Here is a 9946-nt window from a genome sequence, read left to right on the forward strand (position 1 = left end):
CTTTTCCTCGTGCGCTCGTGGTCGGACGGATAAAACGGTGAGGCGACCCGCACGGAGGACCTTGGATGCGGGGCCCACGCGGCTCGGGCGGCGCGTCGAGGTGCGGGCATAAGAGCAAGGAGAGTGGCTAGTATGTCGGATGCGATCATACCAGCACTAAAGCACCGGATCCCATCAGAACTCCGAAGTTAAGCGTGCTTGGGCGAGAGTAGTACTAGGATGGGTGACCTCCTGGGAAGTCCTCGTGTTGCATTCCTTTTTTTTTATTATTATTGTTCTGTCCTTCCATTTCGCCGCATTCCTCGGACATTTTCGGGCTTTTCCTCGTGCGCTCGTGGTCGGACGGATAAAACGGTGAGGCGACCCGCACGGAGGACCTTGGATGCGGGGCCCACGCGGCTCGGGCGGCGCGTCGAGGTGCGGGCATAAGAGCAAGGAGAGTGGCTAGTATGTCGGATGCGATCATACCAGCACTAAAGCACCGGATCCCATCAGAACTCCGAAGTTAAGCGTGCTTGGGCGAGAGTAGTACTAGGATGGGTGACCTCCTGGGAAGTCCTCGTGTTGCATTCCTTTTTTTTTTTATTATTATTGTTTTTTTTTTATTATTATTGTTCTGTCCTTCCATTTCGCCGCATTCCTCGGACATTTTCGGGCTTTTCCTCGTGCGCTCGTGGTCGGACGGATAAAACGGTGAGGCGACCCGCACGGAGGACCTTGGATGCGGGGCCCACGCGGCTCGGGCGGCGCGTCGAGGTGCGGGCATAAGAGCAAGGAGAGTGGCTAGTATGTCGGATGCGATCATACCAGCACTAAAGCACCGGATCCCATCAGAACTCCGAAGTTAAGCGTGCTTGGGCGAGAGTAGTACTAGGATGGGTGACCTCCTGGGAAGTCCTCGTGTTGCATTCCTTTTTTTTTTATTATTATTGTTCTGTCCTTCCATTTCGCCGCATTCCTCGGACATTTTCGGGCTTTTCCTCGTGCGCTCGTGGTCGGACGGATAAAACGGTGAGGCGACCCGCACGGAGGACCTTGGATGCGGGGCCCACGCGGCTCGGGCGGCGCGTCGAGGTGCGGGCATAAGAGCAAGGAGAGTGGCTAGTATGTCGGATGCGATCATACCAGCACTAAAGCACCGGATCCCATCAGAACTCCGAAGTTAAGCGTGCTTGGGCGAGAGTAGTACTAGGATGGGTGACCTCCTGGGAAGTCCTCGTGTTGCATTCCTTTTTTTTTTATTATTATTGTTCTGTCCTTCCATTTCGCCGCATTCCTCGGACATTTTCGGGCTTTTCCTCGTGCGCTCGTGGTCGGACGGATAAAACGGTGAGGCGACCCGCACGGAGGACCTTGGATGCGGGGCCCACGCGGCTCGGGCGGCGCGTCGAGGTGCGGGCATAAGAGCAAGGAGAGTGGCTAGTATGTCGGATGCGATCATACCAGCACTAAAGCACCGGATCCCATCAGAACTCCGAAGTTAAGCGTGCTTGGGCGAGAGTAGTACTAGGATGGGTGACCTCCTGGGAAGTCCTCGTGTTGCATTCCTTTTTTTTTTATTATTATTGTTCTGTCCTTCCATTTCGCCGCATTCCTCGGACATTTTCGGGCTTTTCCTCGTGCGCTCGTGGTCGGACGGATAAAACGGTGAGGCGACCCGCACGGAGGACCTTGGATGCGGGGCCCACGCGGCTCGGGCGGCGCGTCGAGGTGCGGGCATAAGAGCAAGGAGAGTGGCTAGTATGTCGGATGCGATCATACCAGCACTAAAGCACCGGATCCCATCAGAACTCCGAAGTTAAGCGTGCTTGGGCGAGAGTAGTACTAGGATGGGTGACCTCCTGGGAAGTCCTCGTGTTGCATTCCTTTTTTTTTTATTATTATTGTTCTGTCCTTCCATTTCGCCGCATTCCTCGGACATTTTCGGGCTTTTCCTCGTGCGCTCGTGGTCGGACGGATAAAACGGTGAGGCGACCCGCACGGAGGACCTTGGATGCGGGGCCCACGCGGCTCGGGCGGCGCGTCGAGGTGCGGGCATAAGAGCAAGGAGAGTGGCTAGTATGTCGGATGCGATCATACCAGCACTAAAGCACCGGATCCCATCAGAACTCCGAAGTTAAGCGTGCTTGGGCGAGAGTAGTACTAGGATGGGTGACCTCCTGGGAAGTCCTCGTGTTGCATTCCTTTTTTTTTATTATTATTGTTCTGTCCTTCCATTTCGCCGCATTCCTCGGACATTTTCGGGCTTTTCCTCGTGCGCTCGTGGTCGGACGGATAAAACGGTGAGGCGACCCGCACGGAGGACCTTGGATGCGGGGCCCACGCGGCTCGGGCGGCGCGTCGAGGTGCGGGCATAAGAGCAAGGAGAGTGGCTAGTATGTCGGATGCGATCATACCAGCACTAAAGCACCGGATCCCATCAGAACTCCGAAGTTAAGCGTGCTTGGGCGAGAGTAGTACTAGGATGGGTGACCTCCTGGGAAGTCCTCGTGTTGCATTCCTTTTTTTTTTATTATTATTGTTCTGTCCTTCCATTTCGCCGCATTCCTCGGACATTTTCGGGCTTTTCCTCGTGCGCTCGTGGTCGGACGGATAAAACGGTGAGGCGACCCCGCACGGAGGACCTTGGATGCGGGGCCCACGCGGCTCGGGCGGCGCGTCGAGGTGCGGGCATAAGAGCAAGGAGAGTGGCTAGTATGTCGGATGCGATCATACCAGCACTAAAGCACCGGATCCCATCAGAACTCCGAAGTTAAGCGTGCTTGGGCGAGAGTAGTACTAGGATGGGTGACCTCCTGGGAAGTCCTCGTGTTGCATTCCTTTTTTTTTTATTATTATTGTTCTGTCCTTCCATTTCGCCGCATTCCTCGGACATTTTCGGGCTTTTCCTCGTGCGCTCGTGGTCGGACGGATAAAACGGTGAGGCGACCCGCACGGAGGACCTTGGATGCGGGGCCCACGCGGCTCGGGCGGCGCGTCGAGGTGCGGGCATAAGAGCAAGGAGAGTGGCTAGTATGTCGGATGCGATCATACCAGCACTAAAGCACCGGATCCCATCAGAACTCCGAAGTTAAGCGTGCTTGGGCGAGAGTAGTACTAGGATGGGTGACCTCCTGGGAAGTCCTCGTGTTGCATTCCTTTTTTTTTTATTATTATTGTTCTGTCCTTCCATTTCGCCGCATTCCTCGGACATTTTCGGGCTTTTCCTCGTGCGCTCGTGGTCGGACGGATAAAACGGTGAGGCGACCCGCACGGAGGACCTTGGATGCGGGGCCCACGCGGCTCGGGCGGCGCGTCGAGGTGCGGGCATAAGAGCAAGGAGAGTGGCTAGTATGTCGGATGCGATCATACCAGCACTAAAGCACCGGATCCCATCAGAACTCCGAAGTTAAGCGTGCTTGGGCGAGAGTAGTACTAGGATGGGTGACCTCCTGGGAAGTCCTCGTGTTGCATTCCTTTTTTTTTATTATTATTGTTCTGTCCTTCCATTTCGCCGCATTCCTCGGACATTTTCGGGCTTTTCCTCGTGCGCTCGTGGTCGGACGGATAAAACGGTGAGGCGACCCGCACGGAGGACCTTGGATGCGGGGCCCACGCGGCTCGGGCGGCGCGTCGAGGTGCGGGCATAAGAGCAAGGAGAGTGGCTAGTATGTCGGATGCGATCATACCAGCACTAAAGCACCGGATCCCATCAGAACTCCGAAGTTAAGCGTGCTTGGGCGAGAGTAGTACTAGGATGGGTGACCTCCTGGGAAGTCCTCGTGTTGCATTCCTTTTTTTTTTATTATTATTGTTCTGTCCTTCCATTTCGCCGCATTCCTCGGACATTTTCGGGCTTTTCCTCGTGCGCTCGTGGTCGGACGGATAAAACGGTGAGGCGACCCGCACGGAGGACCTTGGATGCGGGGCCCACGCGGCTCGGGCGGCGCGTCGAGGTGCGGGCATAAGAGCAAGGAGAGTGGCTAGTATGTCGGATGCGATCATACCAGCACTAAAGCACCGGATCCCATCAGAACTCCGAAGTTAAGCGTGCTTGGGCGAGAGTAGTACTAGGATGGGTGACCTCCTGGGAAGTCCTCGTGTTGCATTCCTTTTTTTTTATTATTATTGTTCTGTCCTTCCATTTCGCCGCATTCCTCGGACATTTTCGGGCTTTTCCTCGTGCGCTCGTGGTCGGACGGATAAAACGGTGAGGCGACCCGCACGGAGGACCTTGGATGCGGGGCCCACGCGGCTCGGGCGGCGCGTCGAGGTGCGGGCATAAGAGCAAGGAGAGTGGCTAGTATGTCGGATGCGATCATACCAGCACTAAAGCACCGGATCCCATCAGAACTCCGAAGTTAAGCGTGCTTGGGCGAGAGTAGTACTAGGATGGGTGACCTCCTGGGAAGTCCTCGTGTTGCATTCCTTTTTTTTATTATTATTGTTCTGTCCTTCCATTTCGCCGCATTCCTCGGACATTTTCGGGCTTTTCCTCGTGCGCTCGTGGTCGGACGGATAAAACGGTGAGGCGACCCGCACGGAGGACCTTGGATGCGGGGCCCACGCGGCTCGGGCGGCGCGTCGAGGTGCGGGCATAAGAGCAAGGAGAGTGGCTAGTATGTCGGATGCGATCATACCAGCACTAAAGCACCGGATCCCATCAGAACTCCGAAGTTAAGCGTGCTTGGGCGAGAGTAGTACTAGGATGGGTGACCTCCTGGGAAGTCCTCGTGTTGCATTCCTTTTTTTTTTATTATTATTGTTCTGTCCTTCCATTTCGCCGCATTCCTCGGACATTTTCGGGCTTTTCCTCGTGCGCTCGTGGTCGGACGGATAAAACGGTGAGGCGACCCGCACGGAGGACCTTGGATGCGGGGCCCACGCGGCTCGGGCGGCGCGTCGAGGTGCGGGCATAAGAGCAAGGAGAGTGGCTAGTATGTCGGATGCGATCATACCAGCACTAAAGCACCGGATCCCATCAGAACTCCGAAGTTAAGCGTGCTTGGGCGAGAGTAGTACTAGGATGGGTGACCTCCTGGGAAGTCCTCGTGTTGCATTCCTTTTTTTTTTATTATTATTGTTCTGTCCTTCCATTTCGCCGCATTCCTCGGACATTTTCGGGCTTTTCCTCGTGCGCTCGTGGTCGGACGGATAAAACGGTGAGGCGACCCGCACGGAGGACCTTGGATGCGGGGCCCACGCGGCTCGGGCGGCGCGTCGAGGTGCGGGCATAAGAGCAAGGAGAGTGGCTAGTATGTCGGATGCGATCATACCAGCACTAAAGCACCGGATCCCATCAGAACTCCGAAGTTAAGCGTGCTTGGGCGAGAGTAGTACTAGGATGGGTGACCTCCTGGGAAGTCCTCGTGTTGCATTCCTTTTTTTTTATTATTATTGTTCTGTCCTTCCATTTCGCCGCATTCCTCGGACATTTTCGGGCTTTTCCTCGTGCGCTCGTGGTCGGACGGATAAAACGGTGAGGCGACCCGCACGGAGGACCTTGGATGCGGGGCCCACGCGGCTCGGGCGGCGCGTCGAGGTGCGGGCATAAGAGCAAGGAGAGTGGCTAGTATGTCGGATGCGATCATACCAGCACTAAAGCACCGGATCCCATCAGAACTCCGAAGTTAAGCGTGCTTGGGCGAGAGTAGTACTAGGATGGGTGACCTCCTGGGAAGTCCTCGTGTTGCATTCCTTTTTTTTTATTATTATTGTTCTGTCCTTCCATTTCGCCGCATTCCTCGGACATTTTCGGGCTTTTCCTCGTGCGCTCGTGGTCGGACGGATAAAACGGTGAGGCGACCCGCACGGAGGACCTTGGATGCGGGGCCCACGCGGCTCGGGCGGCGCGTCGAGGTGCGGGCATAAGAGCAAGGAGAGTGGCTAGTATGTCGGATGCGATCATACCAGCACTAAAGCACCGGATCCCATCAGAACTCCGAAGTTAAGCGTGCTTGGGCGAGAGTAGTACTAGGATGGGTGACCTCCTGGGAAGTCCTCGTGTTGCATTCCTTTTTTTTTATTATTATTGTTCTGTCCTTCCATTTCGCCGCATTCCTCGGACATTTTCGGGCTTTTCCTCGTGCGCTCGTGGTCGGACGGATAAAACGGTGAGGCGACCCGCACGGAGGACCTTGGATGCGGGGCCCACGCGGCTCGGGCGGCGCGTCGAGGTGCGGGCATAAGAGCAAGGAGAGTGGCTAGTATGTCGGATGCGATCATACCAGCACTAAAGCACCGGATCCCATCAGAACTCCGAAGTTAAGCGTGCTTGGGCGAGAGTAGTACTAGGATGGGTGACCTCCTGGGAAGTCCTCGTGTTGCATTCCTTTTTTTTTATTATTATTGTTCTGTCCTTCCATTTCGCCGCATTCCTCGGACATTTTCGGGCTTTTCCTCGTGCGCTCGTGGTCGGACGGATAAAACGGTGAGGCGACCCGCACGGAGGACCTTGGATGCGGGGCCCACGCGGCTCGGGCGGCGCGTCGAGGTGCGGGCATAAGAGCAAGGAGAGTGGCTAGTATGTCGGATGCGATCATACCAGCACTAAAGCACCGGATCCCATCAGAACTCCGAAGTTAAGCGTGCTTGGGCGAGAGTAGTACTAGGATGGGTGACCTCCTGGGAAGTCCTCGTGTTGCATTCCTTTTTTATTATTATTATTGTTCTGTCCTTCCATTTCGCCGCATTCCTCGGACATTTTCGGGCTTTTCCTCGTGCGCTCGTGGTCGGACGGATAAAACGGTGAGGCGACCCGCACGGAGGACCTTGGATGCGGGGCCCACGCGGCTCGGGCGGCGCGTCGAGGTGCGGGCATAAGAGCAAGGAGAGTGGCTAGTATGTCGGATGCGATCATACCAGCACTAAAGCACCGGATCCCATCAGAACTCCGAAGTTAAGCGTGCTTGGGCGAGAGTAGTACTAGGATGGGTGACCTCCTGGGAAGTCCTCGTGTTGCATTCCTTTTTTTTTATTATTATTGTTCTGTCCTTCCATTTCGCCGCATTCCTCGGACATTTTCGGGCTTTTCCTCGTGCGCTCGTGGTCGGACGGATAAAACGGTGAGGCGACCCGCACGGAGGACCTTGGATGCGGGGCCCACGCGGCTCGGGCGGCGCGTCGAGGTGCGGGCATAAGAGCAAGGAGAGTGGCTAGTATGTCGGATGCGATCATACCAGCACTAAAGCACCGGATCCCATCAGAACTCCGAAGTTAAGCGTGCTTGGGCGAGAGTAGTACTAGGATGGGTGACCTCCTGGGAAGTCCTCGTGTTGCATTCCTTTTTTTTTTTATTATTATTGTTCTGTCCTTCCATTTCGCCGCATTCCTCGGACATTTTCGGGCTTTTCCTCGTGCGCTCGTGGTCGGACGGATAAAACGGTGAGGCGACCCGCACGGAGGACCTTGGATGCGGGGCCCACGCGGCTCGGGCGGCGCGTCGAGGTGCGGGCATAAGAGCAAGGAGAGTGGCTAGTATGTCGGATGCGATCATACCAGCACTAAAGCACCGGATCCCATCAGAACTCCGAAGTTAAGCGTGCTTGGGCGAGAGTAGTACTAGGATGGGTGACCTCCTGGGAAGTCCTCGTGTTGCATTCCTTTTTTTTTATTATTATTGTTCTGTCCTTCCATTTCGCCGCATTCCTCGGACATTTTCGGGCTTTTCCTCGTGCGCTCGTGGTCGGACGGATAAAACGGTGAGGCGACCCGCACGGAGGACCTTGGATGCGGGGCCCACGCGGCTCGGGCGGCGCGTCGAGGTGCGGGCATAAGAGCAAGGAGAGTGGCTAGTATGTCGGATGCGATCATACCAGCACTAAAGCACCGGATCCCATCAGAACTCCGAAGTTAAGCGTGCTTGGGCGAGAGTAGTACTAGGATGGGTGACCTCCTGGGAAGTCCTCGTGTTGCATTCCTTTTTTTTTATTATTATTGTTCTGTCCTTCCATTTCGCCGCATTCCTCGGACATTTTCGGGCTTTTCCTCGTGCGCTCGTGGTCGGACGGATAAAACGGTGAGGCGACCCGCACGGAGGACCTTGGATGCGGGGCCCACGCGGCTCGGGCGGCGCGTCGAGGTGCGGGCATAAGAGCAAGGAGAGTGGCTAGTATGTCGGATGCGATCATACCAGCACTAAAGCACCGGATCCCATCAGAACTCCGAAGTTAAGCGTGCTTGGGCGAGAGTAGTACTAGGATGGGTGACCTCCTGGGAAGTCCTCGTGTTGCATTCCTTTTTTTTTTATTATTATTGTTCTGTCCTTCCATTTCGCCGCATTCCTCGGACATTTTCGGGCTTTTCCTCGTGCGCTCGTGGTCGGACGGATAAAACGGTGAGGCGACCCGCACGGAGGACCTTGGATGCGGGGCCCACGCGGCTCGGGCGGCGCGTCGAGGTGCGGGCATAAGAGCAAGGAGAGTGGCTAGTATGTCGGATGCGATCATACCAGCACTAAAGCACCGGATCCCATCAGAACTCCGAAGTTAAGCGTGCTTGGGCGAGAGTAGTACTAGGATGGGTGACCTCCTGGGAAGTCCTCGTGTTGCATTCCTTTTTTATTATTATTATTGTTCTGTCCTTCCATTTCGCCGCATTCCTCGGACATTTTCGGGCTTTTCCTCGTGCGCTCGTGGTCGGACGGATAAAACGGTGAGGCGACCCGCACGGAGGACCTTGGATGCGGGGCCCACGCGGCTCGGGCGGCGCGTCGAGGTGCGGGCATAAGAGCAAGGAGAGTGGCTAGTATGTCGGATGCGATCATACCAGCACTAAAGCACCGGATCCCATCAGAACTCCGAAGTTAAGCGTGCTTGGGCGAGAGTAGTACTAGGATGGGTGACCTCCTGGGAAGTCCTCGTGTTGCATTCCTTTTTTTTTATTATTATTGTTCTGTCCTTCCATTTCGCCGCATTCCTCGGACATTTTCGGGCTTTTCCTCGTGCGCTCGTGGTCGGACGGATAAAACGGTGAGGCGACCCGCACGGAGGACCTTGGATGCGGGGCCCACGCGGCTCGGGCGGCGCGTCGAGGTGCGGGCATAAGAGCAAGGAGAGTGGCTAGTATGTCGGATGCGATCATACCAGCACTAAAGCACCGGATCCCATCAGAACTCCGAAGTTAAGCGTGCTTGGGCGAGAGTAGTACTAGGATGGGTGACCTCTTGGGAAGTCCTCGTGTTGCATTCCTTTTTTTTTATTATTATTGTTCTGTCCTTCCATTTCGCCGCATTCCTCGGACATTTTCGGGCTTTTCCTCGTGCGCTCGTGGTCGGACGGATAAAACGGTGAGGCGACCCGCACGGAGGACCTTGGATGCGGGGCCCACGCGGCTCGGGCGGCGCGTCGAGGTGCGGGCATAAGAGCAAGGAGAGTGGCTAGTATGTCGGATGCGATCATACCAGCACTAAAGCACCGGATCCCATCAGAACTTCGAAGTTAAGCGTGCTTGGGCGAGAGTAGTACTAGGATGGGTGACCTCCTGGGAAGTCCTCGTGTTGCATTCCTTTTTTATTATTATTATTGTTCTGTCCTTCCATTTCGCCGCATTCCTCGGACATTTTCGGGCTTTTCCTCGTGCGCTCGTGGTCGGACGGATAAAACGGTGAGGCGACCCGCACGGAGGACCTTGGATGCGGGGCCCACGCGGCTCGGGCGGCGCGTCGAGGTGCGGGCATAAGAGCAAGGAGAGTGGCTAGTATGTCGGATGCGATCATACCAGCACTAAAGCACTGGATCCCATCAGAACTCCGAAGTTAAGCGTGCTTGGGCGAGAGTAGTACTAGGATGGGTGACCTCCTAGGAAGTCCTCGTGTTGCATTCCTTTTTTTTTATTATTATTGTTCTGTCCTTCCATTTCGCCGCATTCCTCGGACATTTTCGGGCTTTTCCTCGTGCGCTCGTGGTCGGACGGATAAAACGGTGAGGCGACCCGCACGGAGGACCTTGGATGCGGGGCCCACGCGGCT

General features: G+C 55.7%; 31 non-coding genes across 31 annotated transcripts; all 31 read left to right on the plus strand.

Annotated features, from left to right (window-relative positions):
- The first annotated feature begins 137 nt into the window (after positions 1-137).
- LOC140220872 (5S ribosomal RNA) lies at positions 138-256 on the plus strand. The gene has a single exon (XR_011896761.1). It is a non-coding gene; the product is annotated as a 5S ribosomal RNA (ribosomal RNA).
- Positions 257-454: 198 nt separating this feature from the next.
- Positions 455-573, plus strand: LOC140220873 (5S ribosomal RNA). The gene has a single exon (XR_011896762.1). It is a non-coding gene; the product is annotated as a 5S ribosomal RNA (ribosomal RNA).
- A 220-nt stretch (positions 574-793) lies between these two features.
- On the plus strand, positions 794-912 carry LOC140220874 (5S ribosomal RNA). Its single transcript, XR_011896763.1, has one exon. It is a non-coding gene; the product is annotated as a 5S ribosomal RNA (ribosomal RNA).
- A 199-nt stretch (positions 913-1111) lies between these two features.
- Positions 1112-1230, plus strand: LOC140220875 (5S ribosomal RNA). The gene has a single exon (XR_011896764.1). It is a non-coding gene; the product is annotated as a 5S ribosomal RNA (ribosomal RNA).
- Positions 1231-1429: 199 nt separating this feature from the next.
- Positions 1430-1548, plus strand: LOC140220876 (5S ribosomal RNA). Its single transcript, XR_011896765.1, has one exon. It is a non-coding gene; the product is annotated as a 5S ribosomal RNA (ribosomal RNA).
- Positions 1549-1747: 199 nt separating this feature from the next.
- LOC140220877 (5S ribosomal RNA) lies at positions 1748-1866 on the plus strand. The gene has a single exon (XR_011896766.1). It is a non-coding gene; the product is annotated as a 5S ribosomal RNA (ribosomal RNA).
- Positions 1867-2065: 199 nt separating this feature from the next.
- Positions 2066-2184, plus strand: LOC140220878 (5S ribosomal RNA). Its single transcript, XR_011896767.1, has one exon. It is a non-coding gene; the product is annotated as a 5S ribosomal RNA (ribosomal RNA).
- A 198-nt stretch (positions 2185-2382) lies between these two features.
- Positions 2383-2501, plus strand: LOC140220879 (5S ribosomal RNA). Its single transcript, XR_011896768.1, has one exon. It is a non-coding gene; the product is annotated as a 5S ribosomal RNA (ribosomal RNA).
- Positions 2502-2701: 200 nt separating this feature from the next.
- LOC140220880 (5S ribosomal RNA) lies at positions 2702-2820 on the plus strand. The gene has a single exon (XR_011896769.1). It is a non-coding gene; the product is annotated as a 5S ribosomal RNA (ribosomal RNA).
- Positions 2821-3019: 199 nt separating this feature from the next.
- Positions 3020-3138, plus strand: LOC140220881 (5S ribosomal RNA). The gene has a single exon (XR_011896770.1). It is a non-coding gene; the product is annotated as a 5S ribosomal RNA (ribosomal RNA).
- A 199-nt stretch (positions 3139-3337) lies between these two features.
- On the plus strand, positions 3338-3456 carry LOC140220882 (5S ribosomal RNA). Its single transcript, XR_011896771.1, has one exon. It is a non-coding gene; the product is annotated as a 5S ribosomal RNA (ribosomal RNA).
- Positions 3457-3654: 198 nt separating this feature from the next.
- On the plus strand, positions 3655-3773 carry LOC140220883 (5S ribosomal RNA). Its single transcript, XR_011896772.1, has one exon. It is a non-coding gene; the product is annotated as a 5S ribosomal RNA (ribosomal RNA).
- Positions 3774-3972: 199 nt separating this feature from the next.
- Positions 3973-4091, plus strand: LOC140220884 (5S ribosomal RNA). Its single transcript, XR_011896773.1, has one exon. It is a non-coding gene; the product is annotated as a 5S ribosomal RNA (ribosomal RNA).
- A 198-nt stretch (positions 4092-4289) lies between these two features.
- On the plus strand, positions 4290-4408 carry LOC140220885 (5S ribosomal RNA). Its single transcript, XR_011896774.1, has one exon. It is a non-coding gene; the product is annotated as a 5S ribosomal RNA (ribosomal RNA).
- Positions 4409-4605: 197 nt separating this feature from the next.
- On the plus strand, positions 4606-4724 carry LOC140220886 (5S ribosomal RNA). The gene has a single exon (XR_011896775.1). It is a non-coding gene; the product is annotated as a 5S ribosomal RNA (ribosomal RNA).
- A 199-nt stretch (positions 4725-4923) lies between these two features.
- Positions 4924-5042, plus strand: LOC140220887 (5S ribosomal RNA). Its single transcript, XR_011896776.1, has one exon. It is a non-coding gene; the product is annotated as a 5S ribosomal RNA (ribosomal RNA).
- A 199-nt stretch (positions 5043-5241) lies between these two features.
- LOC140220888 (5S ribosomal RNA) lies at positions 5242-5360 on the plus strand. The gene has a single exon (XR_011896777.1). It is a non-coding gene; the product is annotated as a 5S ribosomal RNA (ribosomal RNA).
- A 198-nt stretch (positions 5361-5558) lies between these two features.
- On the plus strand, positions 5559-5677 carry LOC140220889 (5S ribosomal RNA). The gene has a single exon (XR_011896778.1). It is a non-coding gene; the product is annotated as a 5S ribosomal RNA (ribosomal RNA).
- A 198-nt stretch (positions 5678-5875) lies between these two features.
- LOC140220890 (5S ribosomal RNA) lies at positions 5876-5994 on the plus strand. The gene has a single exon (XR_011896779.1). It is a non-coding gene; the product is annotated as a 5S ribosomal RNA (ribosomal RNA).
- A 198-nt stretch (positions 5995-6192) lies between these two features.
- Positions 6193-6311, plus strand: LOC140220891 (5S ribosomal RNA). Its single transcript, XR_011896780.1, has one exon. It is a non-coding gene; the product is annotated as a 5S ribosomal RNA (ribosomal RNA).
- Positions 6312-6509: 198 nt separating this feature from the next.
- On the plus strand, positions 6510-6628 carry LOC140220892 (5S ribosomal RNA). The gene has a single exon (XR_011896781.1). It is a non-coding gene; the product is annotated as a 5S ribosomal RNA (ribosomal RNA).
- A 198-nt stretch (positions 6629-6826) lies between these two features.
- Positions 6827-6945, plus strand: LOC140220893 (5S ribosomal RNA). Its single transcript, XR_011896782.1, has one exon. It is a non-coding gene; the product is annotated as a 5S ribosomal RNA (ribosomal RNA).
- A 198-nt stretch (positions 6946-7143) lies between these two features.
- On the plus strand, positions 7144-7262 carry LOC140220894 (5S ribosomal RNA). Its single transcript, XR_011896783.1, has one exon. It is a non-coding gene; the product is annotated as a 5S ribosomal RNA (ribosomal RNA).
- Positions 7263-7462: 200 nt separating this feature from the next.
- Positions 7463-7581, plus strand: LOC140220895 (5S ribosomal RNA). The gene has a single exon (XR_011896784.1). It is a non-coding gene; the product is annotated as a 5S ribosomal RNA (ribosomal RNA).
- A 198-nt stretch (positions 7582-7779) lies between these two features.
- LOC140220896 (5S ribosomal RNA) lies at positions 7780-7898 on the plus strand. The gene has a single exon (XR_011896785.1). It is a non-coding gene; the product is annotated as a 5S ribosomal RNA (ribosomal RNA).
- Positions 7899-8096: 198 nt separating this feature from the next.
- On the plus strand, positions 8097-8215 carry LOC140220897 (5S ribosomal RNA). The gene has a single exon (XR_011896786.1). It is a non-coding gene; the product is annotated as a 5S ribosomal RNA (ribosomal RNA).
- A 199-nt stretch (positions 8216-8414) lies between these two features.
- Positions 8415-8533, plus strand: LOC140220898 (5S ribosomal RNA). The gene has a single exon (XR_011896787.1). It is a non-coding gene; the product is annotated as a 5S ribosomal RNA (ribosomal RNA).
- A 198-nt stretch (positions 8534-8731) lies between these two features.
- On the plus strand, positions 8732-8850 carry LOC140220899 (5S ribosomal RNA). Its single transcript, XR_011896788.1, has one exon. It is a non-coding gene; the product is annotated as a 5S ribosomal RNA (ribosomal RNA).
- Positions 8851-9048: 198 nt separating this feature from the next.
- On the plus strand, positions 9049-9167 carry LOC140221058 (5S ribosomal RNA). Its single transcript, XR_011896949.1, has one exon. It is a non-coding gene; the product is annotated as a 5S ribosomal RNA (ribosomal RNA).
- Positions 9168-9365: 198 nt separating this feature from the next.
- LOC140220425 (5S ribosomal RNA) lies at positions 9366-9484 on the plus strand. The gene has a single exon (XR_011896378.1). It is a non-coding gene; the product is annotated as a 5S ribosomal RNA (ribosomal RNA).
- Positions 9485-9682: 198 nt separating this feature from the next.
- Positions 9683-9801, plus strand: LOC140220467 (5S ribosomal RNA). Its single transcript, XR_011896420.1, has one exon. It is a non-coding gene; the product is annotated as a 5S ribosomal RNA (ribosomal RNA).
- The last annotated feature ends 145 nt before the right edge of the window (positions 9802-9946 follow it).

This window comes from Setaria viridis, chromosome 8 (genome assembly GCF_005286985.2).
Source record: "Setaria viridis chromosome 8, Setaria_viridis_v4.0, whole genome shotgun sequence".
In the NCBI taxonomy this organism is placed as follows: domain Eukaryota; kingdom Viridiplantae; phylum Streptophyta; class Magnoliopsida; order Poales; family Poaceae; genus Setaria; species Setaria viridis.